Below are 18,432 nucleotides of genomic sequence, written 5' to 3' on the forward strand. Positions count from 1 at the left end.
CTGATTTTTTTTTCGAAAGTAAAGCATTCAGGAAAAAGAAGATAAAAGCTCCTCCCACGACATGATCATTCTCAGGTGGTCTGTTTCTTAAATATCACTTGGTCTCTGATCATGGAGAGATGTCTGCAAATGATCATTTCCATTTTTTTCCTTTGTCAAGCTTTATTTGTTTTTGTGTCACTGCTTTTTCTTTCAAAGATTTCTGAAATCCGAGCTTTAGGGTCCATTTTGCATCCGGTTTAGTCCCCAGAGAAGTCGATCTTTTAACTAAAATGTATACCCAAGTCCCTAATTTTTATCAATTGATCTTGTGGCAGTTCCGGGCACGGTACTCGATTGAACTCTTTTTTTTTATAGCGAGATGTCTACTCAGTTGGAGCACTGCCGAATATGCAAAAGAAATGTCGAAGACGACTCAAACTGAAAACTGAAGACGTAAAACTGAAAAAGGACTTTTATTGTTAAGTTGGACCTTTCAACGTAAGTTGTGGCGGATTTTGAACTAGGCAGAAGGCACTATGGGATGAGTTTTCTATTAATGCTAATGCTACGAATGCTGTAACTAATGACGCTAAGGGTATTAAGGTTAATCTTTTAAGAAAGATTTAGCGGGAGCTTTCATTAAACAAAAATAAACTGTTGGCATGCTGGTTTTAAAAAGGGTATATATGCAATATTAAATACTACACAGCGCTATCATAGATAAGAATAACATAAAAACTTATAAGGAAATTAATCTGATTGGGAATAAAAAGTTCTAGTGCCCTTTTTAAGGATCAAAAGTGATTGGAGGGTAAGCACCACCATTCCTAAGCCCATTAGCTTTTCAAACACATTCAATCAAAATTGTGAGATTGGCATTTTGTTCAGCATAGTTGAAAGGACGAGCAACAGAATTTCTAGGGATATTGGCAATTTTAACGCCACCTACAGTTAAATTATTTACCTATTATGCCTTAGAACTAAATGTTACTTTAAAATTTAATCAAAAGGAACTGAGTGTAGAATAGTAGGTAATGAGGCATCTGAGTATTTAGTTGAAACTTTCAGGGTTAGTAATGTTCTGTTATAGCTATAACACTCAAGTTCTTCATCTAAGTAAAACCGGCTTCTCTGACAATCAATCCTAATGAAATGAAAAATACCGAAAACATGATGAAAATAATTAGGTTTGGCAGGTTAAGTTAATTGCCTCTATTTTAGCCCTTGGCAAATCCCATATTTTCATTTTAAGATACCTAAACAAAATCTAACCTTTTGAAGTAAACATCACAAGAGACAAAAAAAAAAACACTAAGTCAAACAAACCAGAATAAATGGAAGATCAATCACCAAATGGATTTTGCAAAAATCTTTGCTTAGTTATAGATTTAGCTTGTCTACAGACTCGATTTTCATCAAAAATGCAGACAGGTGGTTTTACTTAAAACTGAGGAAAAATTTTATTTGAATCTTTTAATATTAAGTTATTATAAATTTTACTCAAAGAAATATCTCCAGTATCTCTATATATAGCAAGGTCTCTATTTATATATCTTTTAATCTAATTTGCCTCTCTTAAAATCTTTGCTTAGTTATAGATTTAGCTTGTCTACAGACTCGATTTTCTGTGGTAAGCCATTTAAGTTAGATATTAAAATTATCTCATCAAGAAGAACTTAATGATATGGATTTTCAAAAATGTGGAGGGCCTAAGCACAATAAAAATTTTCATTTTTATTTTTATTTTCACATCTCAGGGATTTGTCTATTGAAACCTTGTATTTTGCACAATCCAATTCGTGAATTATCTTTCATTTATTCAAGTTTGTTTGATACAGTGTGTATTTATCTTCAATGGAAAAAGTTGAAAATTGATAGCTCTAGTTCTCTTTAAAGAGTCGAAAAGCTATCAAAGGACAAATATGCCCTCCCCCACATACGCCCTATTTTCTGTAAATGCATCCGATCGAAATTTTGAGACAGTGTTTGTTTTGTTTTAAAGATCCAAAGATAATATAACAGTGCCTCCAGGGTTGACACAACCCCCCATATCCCATGGGCAAGGGTTGTATGTTATACCCCGTGGGTATATAAGATTCTTATGGAAGGGTTTGCGGTATAAACTTTGGAGGAGGGTTGTTTAATTGGAAATTGAAAGTTCTAGTTCCTTTTTTAAGAATCCAAAGTGATCAGAGGGTAACTAGAAACCCCTATACCCCCTTTTTTCCCCAAATGCATCCGATCGAAATTTTTATATTGCCATTTTGTTTAAAAGACTTCAAAGATCATATAACAATGCCTCCAAAGTTGAAAAAATCCCCTAGAGCCCGTGGGCAACCTCTAGAGGGTTGTAAGTTATGCCCCAGGCGAATATAATTTTTGTACGAAAGGGGTGGCCATAAAGACTTCGGAGGAGGCTCATTTAATTAGAAGTTAAAATTTAAAGTCCCTTCTTTAAGAGTCAAAAGTGGTCAGAGGGCAACTAGCCCTTCCTCAACGACCGCCTTCCCAAATGCAGCCGATCGAAATTTAAGATAATAATTTTGTGCAAAATAGTCCAAAGATCATATAACAATGCTTCCTGGTATGACAAAACCCCCCTGAATCCGAGGACAAGGGTTTTAAGCTATGCCTTGGGGCATAGATGGTTTTTAAGGAAGGGGTGTTGGTATAAAATTTGAAGGAGGCTCATTCGATTGGAAATCCAATGCCCCACAGCCCCCGGGGCAAGGATTATAATTTATCCAACTTTTCCATTTTTAACGTGCAGGATTTATCATAAAGAAAGGAGGAAATATTTGATCATGGGTGCTTCCGAAAACTCTAAGAGTATTAAGATGAAGTTTCGTAAAATATTGAGGGGTTTAGTTAGCTAAATAAAAAGATACTGTCTTCATCCACGTTATCAAAAACGCATATTTTCAATATTTCTGGAACAGTTTAGGTATTAACTTAAAATTTTCAGGGCCACTACTGCTTCTACTATGGCTGCAAATGCGACTAGTTGTGACTGCAACAGTGACTAATTCGGAACGCGACAACTTGTGACTGTGACTGTGACTGCTTGTACCTGGTACAAAATTTAACTGTGACTACATTCAGAGAATGTTAGGGCATGCCGATTGTCATAACGGCGCATTAGCAATAGATTAGGAACGGTTGTGGCATCAAGGCCTCAGTTTCAAGGATCAAGTTTAAACTTTCAGGGTATATTGAATAGTAATTGAACCTTCAGGGAATTCGTAGGGGGTTTTAAACAAAAAAAGGTACTCCGTGAATCAATGTTATCAACAGTGTATATCCGCAATATCTTAGGAGCAGCTAAGGGTCAGAATTTTCGATCAAAAGATAGCATGCACATCTAGGTTGTCAGAAGAGTGTATATGAAATATCCAGAAAAGGCTTATGCCATTTATCTAAAGCTTGCAGGAAATGTTAAGGTGGTATAGAAATAAATAACTTTGTCAATCAAAAAGTAACAAAAATTACTTTTTAAAAAACTTTCCGAAAAAAAAAATTTTCAAATAAAAGAAAAAACCATATTAAACTTAATATTTGAAATTGATTCCTATAATAATACAAAAACAAAACGACCCTAACATACTTTTAAAGAATAAATGGAGCCAAAAACTAACAAAAATTAAATAAACAATCATAGCAAACAAACATACAACAGGTACTAATATAAATGAATAAATAAATCTTAAAACGGGTAAAACTTAAATTGAATATGAAAATCAAGCTTAGAACAAACAAAGATCACAATAAACAAGAGTTTGGCTAGTGTCCCCTTTCCTAACTTTAATAGTCTGAAGCCTACTGCGTCATTTGCGCTTTACTGAAAACGGAATATATCACAAATATCTTCTTTTGTACTTACAATATTGAAAATAAAAATAAAAATCATATTTGAATAAAATCTTGAACAGCTGAGCTCTTAGCAATTACTTTCACTATATATCAAATATTCAGTTTCATTATATAAGTTGTTTCAGCGGACTGTACAAGACACATACAGTTTTCAAACATATTTTATCACAAAAAATCTTTTGTACTTAATAAAATATTAAAATTAAAATAAAAATTTCATTGAAATAAAATGTTTAACTAATGAGCTTTCCGCAATTAATATAATTATACATCAAATATTCAGTTTAATTCATTAGTTATTTCCAAGACTGTTCAAAACAGGTATGGTTTTCTGTAAAGCACCAATGATAGTCAGAGCGCCAGATTCTGTATCTCACTTATTTCTATTAGTACCCATACCGGAAGGTACAAAAATATTACGGGTAGAACCTAGGTTAGTTGACCATTCTAAAACGAATATCGTAGGGCGCATGTTCACCGTTGGGGCGTTTCTGAGATATAGGTAAAAAACACCAAATTTGGCCTATAATGGGGTTCGACGATTCTAAATTTTGTTTACAAAAAAGATTAATCAAATCCAACTTACTTTTTCATCAATCGTAAGAAGAGACTTGAGGCTACACGAATATGATTTTTGTTTGTAAAAAACAAAAAAAACAGTACATTTATCACTGCAGTTTAAAAAGTAAAATTTTTGTCAACAAATTTCTAACAGAAAAGTTAAAAACACGAAATATTTTCAAGATAAAGTAATTTTGTACTAAAAAAGAAATCCAGTTTAATTCCGAACACATTGAGCTGAGAAAAAAAAGTTTAAATTATTGTGTCTGAGGTGTCTGCAACTTTTTTAGCGAGTGGACCCGATAATGGGAATTTTCTTTAGGAACATGCTACCTGGCGGGAAGTCTTTTTTTTCATCACATGACAGCAAGAAGAATTAATCATTCCTGGACAGATAGAAAGTCATTGTCCCTGAAGTGATGATGTAATACTGTCAAAGTAAAGGTAAAAACCAGCTAATTAGCGTTATTTAGGCAGATAAACAGTTATTTTATGGGACATGATCGGAACTTTTCTTTACCTGGTTTCAGTTATGCTTGTTTAACCTGGGCATACGTAGCATTTTTTATATAAATATATTCTTTCATTTTGATAGATTTTATTAAAAAACCAGCAACGAACCGTGTCCTGCTGTCCCTTAGTTGTGAAATACCTTGAAAACAGTAGAGTTTTTTGCAATTTTGTTTGATTAGTTGCTATTTGCATTGGTGAACATTAGTCACAAAGGACATTATTCATATGTGAGTTCTTTTTACTTTTCGTTTGTGTTTTTTTTTTAATTTATTTACATGTTCCGAAGAATTTAGTTCCATTTTTTGTTTGTATTTTTTTCTGTAGATATAGAATTCCGGACGTTAAGTTCAGAACGATGTACATAGTGTGTTTTGGTATAGTACAACATCACTGTCAATGTTTCCGTAAGTGTTTTAACTTTATATTGTATGACATGATCTTTATTTGCTTAAAATAACCAAGCCGGCAAATGGGAAACAGCATTAGTAGAATATAATTTTCCAAAAGCCAAACAAACCACCCCTTATCACCTTTCTTCTGCACCAAGCATTTGCAATCAGCCAAAATATTGAATGAATCCTTATCATTCTCTCGACACATCAGACAAAAATAATGACAATCTTTAACCCCACCCTCTACAAATACTTTCGTCTACCGCCAAGCGGCAAAAATTCTCCTTAATGAAATTATCTCCTTAATATCCAATGCCCCCAAACCCACTTTTAAATATAATTAATTAAAAGAAACTCTCAAAAAAAGAAGTTTTTAAAGAAAAGTAAAGGCCATATTAAACTTAAGATCAGCAGAAATAAATTTGTATAATAATTCGCACTCAAACGAACAGAAATTACTATTAAAGGCTAAATAAAACCCAAAAGGAACAGAAACTGAATAAACGATCATAGCAAACAAACATACAACAGGTACAAATATAAATCAATGAATAAATCTTAAAAAGAGCGAAACTGAAATTGAATATGCAAATCAAGCTTAGAACTAACAAAGATTACTAAAAACAAAAGTTTGGCTACTGTCCCCTTCCCTAACTGTAAAAGCCGAAAACCTACTGCGTCATAGAGCGCCAGATTCTGTATCGTGCACCCACCCATTCCGGAAGGTACAAAAATGCTGAGGATAGATCTTAAGGTAGTCGACCATGCTGAAAACGAATATCGTAGGGTGCATGTTTGCTGTTGGGTGTTTCTGAGATATAGGCCAAAAATGCCAAATTTAGTCTATATCTAAGTGTGACGATTCAGGATTTTTTTGCGAGTTATTGGGTTGAAGAATCCTGCGTAATGTTATGTCAATCGAAAAATAAGATCTGGATCTACAAAAATATGATTTTTAAACTGAAAAAAAAAACACAATTTTTTTCTCTATTTACTGCAGTTTCAAAATGAACACTGTAAAAGAATCGACCAATATCTCAAAGAAAAGGCTAAAAACTCGAAATTTCGTCATCTCAAAAACTAATATCTCAAAGAAAAGGCTAAAAACTCGAAATTTCGTCGAGGTAAAAAACTTTTTTTTCACATTAGAAAAGAAAGTTCATTCAATTCCGTACAAATTGAGCTAAAAAAATATAAACTATTATTATTTTTAAAAGGTCTGCGATTTTTTTTTGTAGTGTCGCTGAAATGATCACTAGCGGTATCGTGAAAATGGGCATAGTTTATTTTTTCTTCAAAGAGTAGGAATACTTCAAATTTTCTAACTGATTAAAAATTTTAACTTTTACTTAAAAATAAAAACAGATTAAAAAAAATGTTGACTAAAAAAAGTGTTTTTTAGGAAGGACGAACATGTTTTCTGGTGCATTAAGGGGTCTGCAATTATCTTTTTCGGACCTGATTTGCCACTGATACGACTGAAATATTTACTACATGAGAGAATTCTGTTTCACAGATGGATTCAGTTGGCGCACTGGAGTCGTCTTACTTGACTGGCCAGTAAAATTGGGTACTAGTAACTGATTAGGGACCTTTTGTAATTAAAAGTAAAAGGTATCAAATAAAACTTTCAAAAATATTCCTTGTTCAGTAATCTTTTATTGACAAAAAACATGACAAATAAATTTCTAAACTGGTCGACGGAGAGCAGGGCTCGATGTGTCGTCCATAAACAAATATAAGAAAATGCCGAAATCACAAATACAGGATATATAAAAAACATACAAGGTGAGAGATAACAGAGGAGACCACCCCAGCGCCAAAACACTACAACACAAATCATACTAATATCAATTATTCATCAATCCCAACATCCAGACAAAGAACCATTTTTGAAATATGTTTTTTCAAAGAAGATCTGATCTTGAAACTTAGGAACATTTCTACTAAATTAAGTTTATTTACAATATGAGGAATCTGATATCTGATTGATAATCTAGCTCTTTTTTATTTAATTGGAGGAAGGTGATACTTCGTGGAGCGGACGTGGTGGGCAGGAGAAATCAGAGTCTCAATTATACCCAAATTATGGAAATAATTTGTGGAAGATTGAATATCATAATACCACATTCCTGTATGCAGGTCCTTCAGTTCTTTAAGATTAAGAATATTGAGAAAAACATGTAAAGATTGGGTTTCCGAAAGATTTGGAAGCCTCATTGAGCGAGAAACAAAAGTAACCAGAATTATAAATGCCTTATTTTTAATTATCTGAAGAGGTTGCAGATCGACCATAATTGTGTTGAGATAGATTATAGGGCAATAATTTAGATATGATTCAATTAGAGAGTGGCATAAAATTTTAAGGATGGAAAAAGGAAACACATGTTTCAATCTATGAAGACAACCAAAGTTATGGTCAAGTTTCATACTCAGTTAACTAGAATGTCTGTGCAAGGATAAAAGCTCATCCAGAGTGATCCCAAAGTAACGAAATAAATTTACTCTTTTGGACCTTCTTTGTTTTACAATTAACCCTTATGTGGTAATTATACCCATTCCCCGCCGCGATCACATAAACACCACGAATTCTGTTTTAGAAAAATTTTGAGCTAGGTAGTTACAAGCAAACCATTTATTCAAAGATTTCATTGCTATCACCATTTTCTCAACAAATAAAGATGGGATTTTAGCTTTTACTGTTACCACAGTATCATCTGCAAAAATTACTACGAAGCTACTATCTTGGGGTAAGCACCTCAGAAGATCCTTTATGTAAATATAAAATAATAATAGGTCAAATATTAACGCCCGGAGTACTCCAATACCATCAATAGCAATCAATATCATCAATAGCAATATGGCTTGACAGGTTCCCATTTATTTCTACCTAAATTTTTCGACCATGCAGGTAAGATTTTATCTAGATTTTATCTAAGATTTTAGATCTAGGCCTTTACCTCTAATACCTGTGTTATAAATTTTCTCCACCAACATTTCTTGGTTTAGCGTATCAAATGCCTATTTTATATCATAGAAAAGAGTAGACACATGATTATCATCATTTAGTGAATCATTAATCTCTAATATTAGTGCAGCAATAGCTTGTTCAGTAGAATGACCCGACCTGAATCTAAACTGATTTTTAGTAAATAAATTCCTTTTATCAAAATACAAAACAATTCTTTTTTGAATAATTTTTTCTAGAACCTTAGATATTGGAGGAAGAATAGCTATTGGTCAATAGTTGCCTATAGCTGTCTTATCACCTTTCTTATGAATTGGAATAACTCGTGCAGATTTCCAAACTTCTGGAAAGATCTCTGATGATATAGATGCACTTAAAATGTGAAGCAATGGAACATGTATTACAGAAGCAATTTCTTTAAGAATATTTGTGGAGAGTCCATCTAGACGTAGGGAATTATCACTTTTTAAATTTGTAATCACTTTCTGGAACTCACTGAAAGTAACAGGGGCCAGGAACATACTAGAATTTTCAGATGGCGGGAGATAATCTTTATATGAATAAAACGGAGATTCCGGGGAATTCGGTTCAACATTAGTGTTAATATGAGAAAAATAATTACAAAAATAATCTGCAACAATATCCTTCCCTGTCAATTCAACTCTATTTTCATTTATGATCACTTCAGGGTGTGGCGTCTTAGTATTATTTCCAATTTTTTCCTTGATTAAATTCCATGTAGTCCGAGGTGAATCAGATTTTTTAAATGAATTTTCATAATAAATTTGTTCACTTGTTCTAAGAATTTTAACCACCAAGTTCTTATAATTTTTAAATCGTTGTACATTATGAGCCGAAGGGTATTTCATTTTATCTTATACAGTCGGTTTTTTTCCTTGATAGATTTTAAAATTGATACACTTATCCAAGGTTTTTTGGGCGAGGTTCTTTTCCAATATGTAGTTTTAAATGGGCAGTGAACGTCCAGTTTTCCATTCAAGATTCGATAAAACATATCTAGGGAATTATTTGGGTCATTCTCATTAGTAACTTCACTCCAATCTAAATTGCTAAGATTAAATTTCAGTTCCTTCATATTTACTTGTGAGAAGTTTCTCCTCTTCATAGGATTTTCTTTATTGAGTATCTTTTGCGCTTTGAAATCAGACACTAAAATACAGTTATCAGATGTATCTTCCATAACCACGAATGTAGCCTCACATGGATAAGATGCAAAAATGTTATCAATCAGAGAAAAAGAAGAATTTATTATTCGTGTTGGAATAAAACATACTGGGTTCATACAATCAGAAAGGTTACACTCTTAAAATTGAAAGAAATGTCGATCAATTCCTTGCTGGCTTGATGGGAGACATCCCATCAAGTCAATTTTGAAGTCCCCAAGGATGAAAAATGGCATTCGAAGATTTGATATAACGCTTAACATATCTTCAAATTTATCAATAAAGTCTGCCATGCTAAACGAGGGAGGGCGATAAATTACAGCAATTAAAAATTTTTCATTATTTGGTCAAAAACATTCAACAATACAGCTGTCAAAAATCCTCTCAGTATTTGGATATAGAAATTCTTCTTTCATCTGTGTCGGAATATAATTTTTAACCAGTATTGCTAAGCCACCTTGCTTTTTTCGATTCCTGCTTACATGAAAAGATTGGAAATCGCTAATATTAGTTTTATTTGCCGAACTTTCATCTAAAAATCTTTTGCAAACTCCAAGAATATCTGTACTCGATTCAAATAAAAAAATTTCAATTGCACCTTGCCCGCTCTTCCATCCACAACAGTTCCAAAAAGATATTCTCCTCATTTTTGGTTTTTTATGAACTATTTCATGAGAAAACAAGTATTTATTAGGGCGAACTAAAAAAGAGTTTCAAATTTCATTACTATCATGGGCTAGGGGTCTTCGTGACAATCAGTCGACGACGACGCGATTACAACTTTTGTGAGATAGAGTTCGAGACATTTTCACTACATGTGGCAATCCGTTCAGCAGAGTGTACTTTGACTTAGTGAATATTGTGACGTCAGAAGTTGTGGACGATGAGAAGGTTCTTTCTGATATTACTTGCGTAGCCTCAAAAGGAAAAGAGGTGGTTGAGGACTTTCTGTGCAACAGGAAAGTCTGTAGACAAGCTAAATCTATAACTAAGCAAAGATTTTTGCACAATCCATTTGGTGATTGATCTTCCATTTATTCTGGTTTGTTTGACTTAGTGTTTTTTTTATCTCTTGTGATGTTTACTTCAAAAGGTTAGATTTTGTTTAGGTATCTTAAAATGAAAATATGGGATTTGCCAAGGGCTAAAATAGAGGCAATTAACTTAACCTGCCAAACCTAATTATTTTCATCATGTTTTCGGTATTTTTCATTTCATTAGGATTGATTGTCAGAGAAGACGGTTTTACTTAGATGAAGAACTTGAGTGTTATAGCTATAACAGATATGTATCTTTGTTTCTTATTTATTTTGTCTTAGCACTGAGGATGACTTGGCGTCCTTGTCGAACTAATTGCTTATTTTTGCTTCATATTGTTCCATTGGCCGACACTAGCCTCGTTTTCTCGTCTATTTGATTTGATTATTTTTTCTTCTTTTTTTTATAAATCATGCATAGCCAATTTGGCCTTAGAATTTAAAAACCTTAAGGCAAAACGCTTTCAATAAAACCTTACATGCCCCAGGTTAGTAGTAAGCAAGTACGCAATACTAATCCTACGCCTGAGGCATGGATATGTGTGCAGTTTCACACCTAAACACCTTACCAGAGGCAGTCGCCTATTACTACAGACGGTACATGTCTTACCAGACGGGTTTCTGAGGTAACACCCAATTTTTGAGGGCCAATAAGAGAGAGCGAAGGCTACTCGATATACAATAACTCAATTACTAATTGGATTCAAATAAAAGGAGTGATTTTTATTGTAGTTCATATTAGTAAGAGAATTGAATTCAGAGAATAGTTTATTTGAGACGATATTAGTAAAGAAAATGAGTGGAAAATTTGCACTATTGGAGCTTGATGGTGGAGCAGGTAGCAGCAGCAATGATACAAGAGTACCAAACGTGGCTGTGGAAATAACACGAGGATGTAGACTAAGCCTTGAATGGGATGATATGTACGCAAGATACCTGATATCATTGAGTCAATTTAAAATGGAGGAGCAATTATGCTTTGCTGCGAAACTGAACATTGTGCATATAAATCAACATTTATATGCACAATGTTCACAAATGAACATGGACTTCAGGCAGCATTAGATGCACTAGTGAAATATATTGATGAAAACAAATTGAATCAGTGAATATTATTCTTGTAATTATACTCAATAAAACTGTTTCTAAATCAGATATTTTTTCTTTCTATAGCAGACTAGCGTATATTTTTTAGAGTAGAAAAAAGAATCCTTGTCAGTCTGTAATTGGTTGTGAGAGTGTTAGGACTCTAAAAAATGTATAGATTTGAGAAAGAATGAATCATGAGGAATCTTGTGCTTATGGAAAAACGTTTGATTCTAGATGATGATTTTCTAGAGTTATCTATTCAAAGGAAGATATTTTCTCAGGGAATGCTTGTCGATATAATGAAAACTGATTCTCCATCATTAGACTATTGCATGAAGTTTTTACGTCGTGGTCCAAAGGCATTTACATAATTTATTGACATATTAATCACGAAACAGCGAAATAATATTGTGGATATACTTTTTAACACTAGCTTATAAATTTAGGACTTTTTTCACGAGAAAAATGCTGTTCAAGTATGATTTACTCCTCTCTTTCTCTCTCTCTATCCCACTCAATTTGTTGTTGGTAGCTCAGTTTTATTTTGGCGGTGAGAGTGTCAACACATGAAAAAACGTTCAATACATGTCCATTATGCATGTAAACACTGGGCAGCTGGTCATCATGTGAGAATTGTACAATGATTGATGAGTATGATGAAAAGTGCAGATTATGCAACCCGTGTAAATTGCATAGAGGATATGCGGTACAAATTAAAGGTTGTAATTCTAGTCTTGAAGGGGTGTGTGACTCTCATCCTAGAGGACACCTATGCTCTAATTGCTACAACGATAAATGTAATCAGTGGGAGACTACATATCCTGGTATGATTTGAAATCATCCTAAGCATGATTTTAGTTTATTGCTAAGAGATTGGTATCTTCGTGGCTTTAGATTGTTCTGGGAGGAGGAACCAGGCCAGCGATTCAACTGTTGGAGCAGTAAAAGAATTTGGTTTCTACGTCATCGTTGTGAAGACAATAGCTACTATGAATATAAGCCCACTTATTTTTATTTGGCGGTGACGGAATGGGATTTGCCACTTGAGGACACTGTTTGTGACATTTCTTCAAATAAGCAAATTGAAACATGTGAATTCTGCAAAATGAATGAGAATAGTATCATTGACAATACAACGAGATATGATAAGAGTGAAGTTACACTCTACTGTAGAAAATGTGACCCTGACATTGCAGCACATCAGGATCAGTATACAGTGAATTAAGATGATCTACCTGCTTTAGTTGTTCTCGACAAATACCTATACTTAGTAAAGAAGAAATCAAAAGAGTAGAAAAGTCGTTTTGATCATGTATATCCATTATCTTTATTAATAAACAATTTCACATACATTCTTAGAACATTTTATTCGTAGGGCACTTAAATCAATATTAGACACGATTGTAAGTATATTTTCCACTAGAAAGTCGTTCAATCGAGGAAAGTCAACGTAAATGTTGCGAAACTGCTTGTAGGTATAGCCACGACATCTGAACATGGAAAAGAGTAGAGCATGAAAGCCACATGTTTTAGACATTAAATCCTGTACTTTTCCGTCATCTTATATAATAGATTTCCCGCATATCTCAATAAAGTTGCTGTTGTGTGGAGTGTAGAATTTATATGAGAGGCCAAGAGGATCAAAAAATTTAATATTGTTCATAGCTTGAAAGATGCACAGTTTTCGTAGGAAAGACCATCGGCAGCAGTTGGAGTTGTATTATCTGACTTTTTCTTCAACGCAACATTTAAATCAATAAATGTTGATGACAAATCAATGAAATAGTTTTCATTGGAAAATATTTGAAAGTGTATATTTTTCGAGAGGGGTTGCTGGGGGTGAAATTGTTCATAGTAGCCATACTTGACACTGACATCAACATTTTCAGCATTGAACAGATTCAATGAGGAACTGATTGATGGATGTGATTCCTTGTGGAGGAGATAAGTCATCTTAATAGAAGAAATCCTTCTTTGATCTAACAATATTTTTCTTTTTCTACTTATTGGTCTTCTTCGTTTTATTCCTCAAAGTCCTTGTTGATGTCCTTCGCTTCCTGCCTGGATAGAGACTGATGAGTGAATGACACGCACGCATCCTTTTCAATCCCTTCCCATTTTGCTGAGATTTTAATTGCTCACCAACGGCTGTTGCTGAAGATCTAATACTTTCCTTAACACTCTCATTGAAATTTTACCCTACCCCAGTCCTGTAGTGTTGAGGCAGTCAAACTCGATTCAGCAGGTACAAGATATTTTCTGGCAAGGGGTAGTGCAGAACGAAATAACCTAGCAAACCAGCTACCAAGACCATAGCCAAACATTGTAGTGCGCCCCTTGTAGTAGTCTAATCCATGACCTATTTGACGTGGACTCAGAGCACCAACATAGCAATTGATATCGGGACAGACAATTGGAAATCTTCCATTGTTAATTTTAGGTGGTGCTGTCGACGTCGATGGGTCTAAAATGACATGTAATCACTGCTAAACCTTTTGCTATTGTTAGAGGATCACCCGATTCACTTCTAAGTGTTAACTGACAGAGTTCCAAATATGAAATGTTTACAGGAAAATACTGAAGATGCTTTATATTATAGTGATGAACAAGTTCATGAGATGTTTTTCGTTCAAGAACACTTAGGAGCGGGACATTTGAATTACCAACTCTCGATGTTTCCACAGAGGATGCATACAGAAATATGCAAGAGTCCGAGGTGAAACCAGGCGGATAATCAGCAAAAATAACTTGATCCATCCCGTTAACAGTGTCAGCGTTTTTTCCATTGATCATATTCTGTTTAAAACCAAGAACGTCTCTCAGATTATCATTGAGATGAATCATTTCAGTGTCAACAGGTCAAGTAATGTAAATTCTATCGTGTTCCTTAGCATATTAAAAATGGAATTCACCGATCGCAAGATATAAGATTTTTCTTTTGATTATGCAGCACAAACCCGTATTACTCTCATTTTCCATATATCTCAATGTGACATGTAGATATTTAGTGGATTAAAGTACTTCAATCCATTCACAAACAAAAAAGAGTGACGAATCGAATGGTATAACTTTTATATCATACACACGATCCTTTCTCAGGATGTCGTAGGTATTTTTGAAAATACAGTCGATAAAAGCCACTTCATAGTTTCTGTCATAGAATTTAATGGCGGGGGAGAGTTTCGTCCAAAAATCACTTGTTTTAATGAACTCAGTGTGTAGACGATCAGACACGTTGGAAATAAATTTTACATAGTAATCATTGGGCATTGTCAATATCTTCAACACCGATCCAAGAATCAAAATCAGAGTTGTATCCTAGCCACCGAACAAGTAACTGTTTCTTACCCCTGCGAGTACGAGTCTTTAATATCTTTTCAATTTGGTAGATTTCACTATTATTTTTAACTTTTGTAGTTCAAAGTCATAAAAGCCGCCGAGAATTTCTTCATCTTTGGTATCGCGCAATCGATAAGTTATGGGTTTGGTGTCTAGGATTTTTGCCACTTTGAAAAGTTCACTGGACCACAAGTAATTACTCTTTTCAAATACATTAGTTGTTATATTAATTCGAACAGTATCACCATCATTGAATTTTTTCTTCTTCCTGACAATCATTTCATTGTAATATTGTTTAAGAAAAGTATCCATTGTATCATGATCCGAATGATGAACTTCCATTGGGGTTGAGTTAGACAATGATCAATGAGGTTGTTGATTATAAATCAACATGATTTTATCTAAATAATGAATAAAAGCATATGTATTTTTCAATGTAAAATATCGTGAAATTAAAAGTCGAATAGCTCTTATCAATCGTTCGGCTATTGCAGCCTTTATAGGACTATGACTATGATAGAACAGTGTATTATATTTCATTAGTACATTTGCAACATAAGGATTAACAAATTCACTACCGCGATCCATTTAAACTCTTTTTTTTATACGAATCCTGTTTGAGAATACTTTCAATAGCCTGAGCGACTTCAACACCTCTCTTTGACAGCAATGGAATGGCAGTTGCATAACGACTATAAATACTGATTGCAAATAGAATGTACTTGGACGGTGTATTGTGAAGTCTTTGAATCTGATCTAGAGTTAAGAGATCTGCTTGCATTATATACAGGGGGAAAAAGGCATTAGTTTTCGATAATGATTAACACGAAGCCTATGATTTCTGTGTAGAGTGTATCTTGTTTCATTCTGTAGATAGTCTTGTTCATTTTTAGTGTGAACACCAGTGACTTTGTAAAGAGTGGTGGGGGAACTTAAACTTCCCACTTCACCAATATTTTCATAAACACGTTTCAGAACTTCAACCATTTTGAACGTAAACACGTAGTGTAATATTCGCTATCCTTTGATATACTAGTGGTTGATGATGGTGGTGGTGACGCTGACTTGATACGTCTTCGTTTTTGTCTAGCTATCAGTGGTGTGCTCATCCTCCTCCGCATTGTCAAATCAATGTTCCCACTAGGTTTGCTCTTCGTAATTCCTTTCAAAAAACTGCATCGCTTTTATGAAAGCATCCGTTTTCACCTTGTCCTCTGGTCTGCCTGACCTTCTTCTCTTTTTCTCAGGCTCACATTTCATGTTCTCGTATTTGAATGGAATCCCTCGGCTTGTCCGAAAGTTATTGCTGCAAAGCTGATGGTACACGGCATCAGTGGCATGAAGGTCTGGGACGGTGCATATCCTTTGGAAAACACTAACTGCCCAGTCATCATTTCTCAGTTCGCATGTTTCTTTAATTGTTTTGTCAAAGTCTATGGTCCGAACGCAGAAAACATCTGAGCCTTTCCGATGTGAAGCGGAAAGGTCAACAGGGCAGCCACAAAACAAGCAACACTCGTTAAACCTGAACTGTGAAGTACTCGACCGCAACTCGTACTTGGCAGTGGAAATTTTAGCTAGCCACTCATCCTTTCACCTTTGAGTGTCATTGTCAAGTTTACGCCTGTGTGTACAATTTTTTCTGCATAGCTCATGGACCTTTTGACTGGCAGTGACCACAACGGTATCCCTTCGCATCTGACTAGATTGGTTAATTCCGGCAGCTCCTTTCAGTGTAATAATCGTGTAATGTGAGTCGTCTTCGACATTTCTTTTGCAGATTCGGCAGTGCTCCAACTGAGTAGACATCTCGCTATAAAAAAAAGAGTTCAATAGAGTACTGTACCCAGGGCTGCCACAGGTTCAAGTGGTAAAAATAAGGACTTAGGGACCTCTTTTCAGTCGAAAAAGGGACCTCTCTAGGGACCAATCCGGACGCAAAATGGACCCCAAAACTCAGTTTTCAGAAAGTTTTTGAAAGAAAAAGCAGTTACACAACAGCAAATGACACTTGACAAAGGAAAAAAAAATGGAAATGACTATTTGCAGACATCTCTCCATGATCAGAGACCAAGTGATATTTAAGAAACAGACCACCTGAGAATCATCATGTCATGGGAGGAGCCTTTATCTTTCTTTTTCTGAACGCTTTACTTTCGAATAAAAAAATCAGATACATAAATATGATGAAAGAGATTAGGGTACGGTAACTAGAGGTTCCCAACAGGAAGGATACGGAGCTTTAATCAAAGCAAGAAAAGGGAATTTAGGGACCTTTATCAATTTAAGGGCCCAATAGGGACCTTCACTTGATTTTAGGGACTTTTAGGGACTTTGTGGCAGCCCTGTGTACCTAATCCGTCAATCGTTTGGTCCCTCACAGCTCTGAAGAATACCAAAGGCTCATAATACAAGGTAACCTGTCGTGATGATGAGGTCACCTGTTGGTACAAGGTGTATTTCAGGGGACGATTGTCTTCTCAATAGATTTCTTTGTAAAGCAAAACAAAAAAACAAAAAACTTAAACTGACATGAAACGTCAAAGAATTTGACGCAAAGCAGTAAAGTACAATAATTTATCCTTTAATCTTTAAAAAGTATTCAGTTCCGAACCACCATTATAAAAACTGACTTCTTACCTGCGCTAATCATTCATCAGAACACTAGCAGATTCACCGGAAAGTATTACTCGACTGTTAGATGGCGGAATTTCGAATACAATTTTTTCTCGGGGTAGATGGCGAATTTAAATCAAGAATATGACTGTCACTGACCGGAACTTGTTTTCTACTCGACATTCTGGCATTACTTGAGGTCTTCGTCTAATTAAATTCTCAGTCAAATTTTGGGAATAAACTTTGGAATCTTTAAAAAACTGAGTGAGGAATGTGACGATTTTAATTTTATTGCATTACGTAGCCTTCGAAACGCCTTATACTAGTGCCTAGTTCAGGTATTTTTACGAACTTGTTGAACAACAAGTGCCGATTGATTATCTTCACAAAAATTACCGCAACGCATATTGATGGTAGTGAAACTTTTTTGTTTTGCACCAGACACCCAATCTGACTTCATTTTCTGTCTCAGCTTGTCATTCTGCATCAGAATCATACTTCATTTTAAGAAAAAAGGTCGGATACTAAAATTATATTTTTTTTCGGAAAACGTAAAAAAAAGTCGCATTAAAAGCCAAAAAACGGTTATTTTGCGTCGACTGGATATTTTGCGAAAATGAATATATTGTTCAGTTTTTTTTCTCTACAAGATGGTGTAAGAATCATATCTGTTGCAATTTTTTCGGGTCAAACCTCCATTTGCCTGTACTATATGAAGAATTTAAATTGTATAGTAATATCTATTGTTTCATATCCCGTTAAAGTTATTAATAGCTTTATAAATTATTTTTATATTTTCTGTAGGCCACTTAAGAATTTTTGGCTCCATATCCTGTTTTGTTTACTCGTTTTTTTTTTGTTTTCAGAAAAGCGCCAGTTTT

At 34.5% G+C, this 18,432-nt stretch overlaps 1 long non-coding RNA gene across 1 annotated transcript in view; it reads left to right on the forward strand.

Annotated features, from left to right (window-relative positions):
- The first annotated feature begins 373 nt into the window (after nucleotides 1-373).
- The window catches only part of LOC148942460 (uncharacterized), a 66,775-nt gene continuing 48,716 nt past the window's right edge, over nucleotides 374-18,432 (forward strand). The window contains exons 1-2 of the long non-coding RNA XR_016143066.1: nucleotides 374-480; nucleotides 5,251-5,330. This is a non-coding gene — a long non-coding RNA (uncharacterized LOC148942460). The remainder of the gene's footprint in view (nucleotides 481-5,250; nucleotides 5,331-18,432) is intronic.

Source organism: Artemia sp. Qi Xiang Cuo, chromosome 16 (assembly GCF_049724085.1).
Source record: "Artemia sp. Qi Xiang Cuo chromosome 16, ASM4972408v1, whole genome shotgun sequence".
Lineage (NCBI taxonomy): Eukaryota > Metazoa > Arthropoda > Branchiopoda > Anostraca > Artemiidae > Artemia > Artemia sp. Qi Xiang Cuo.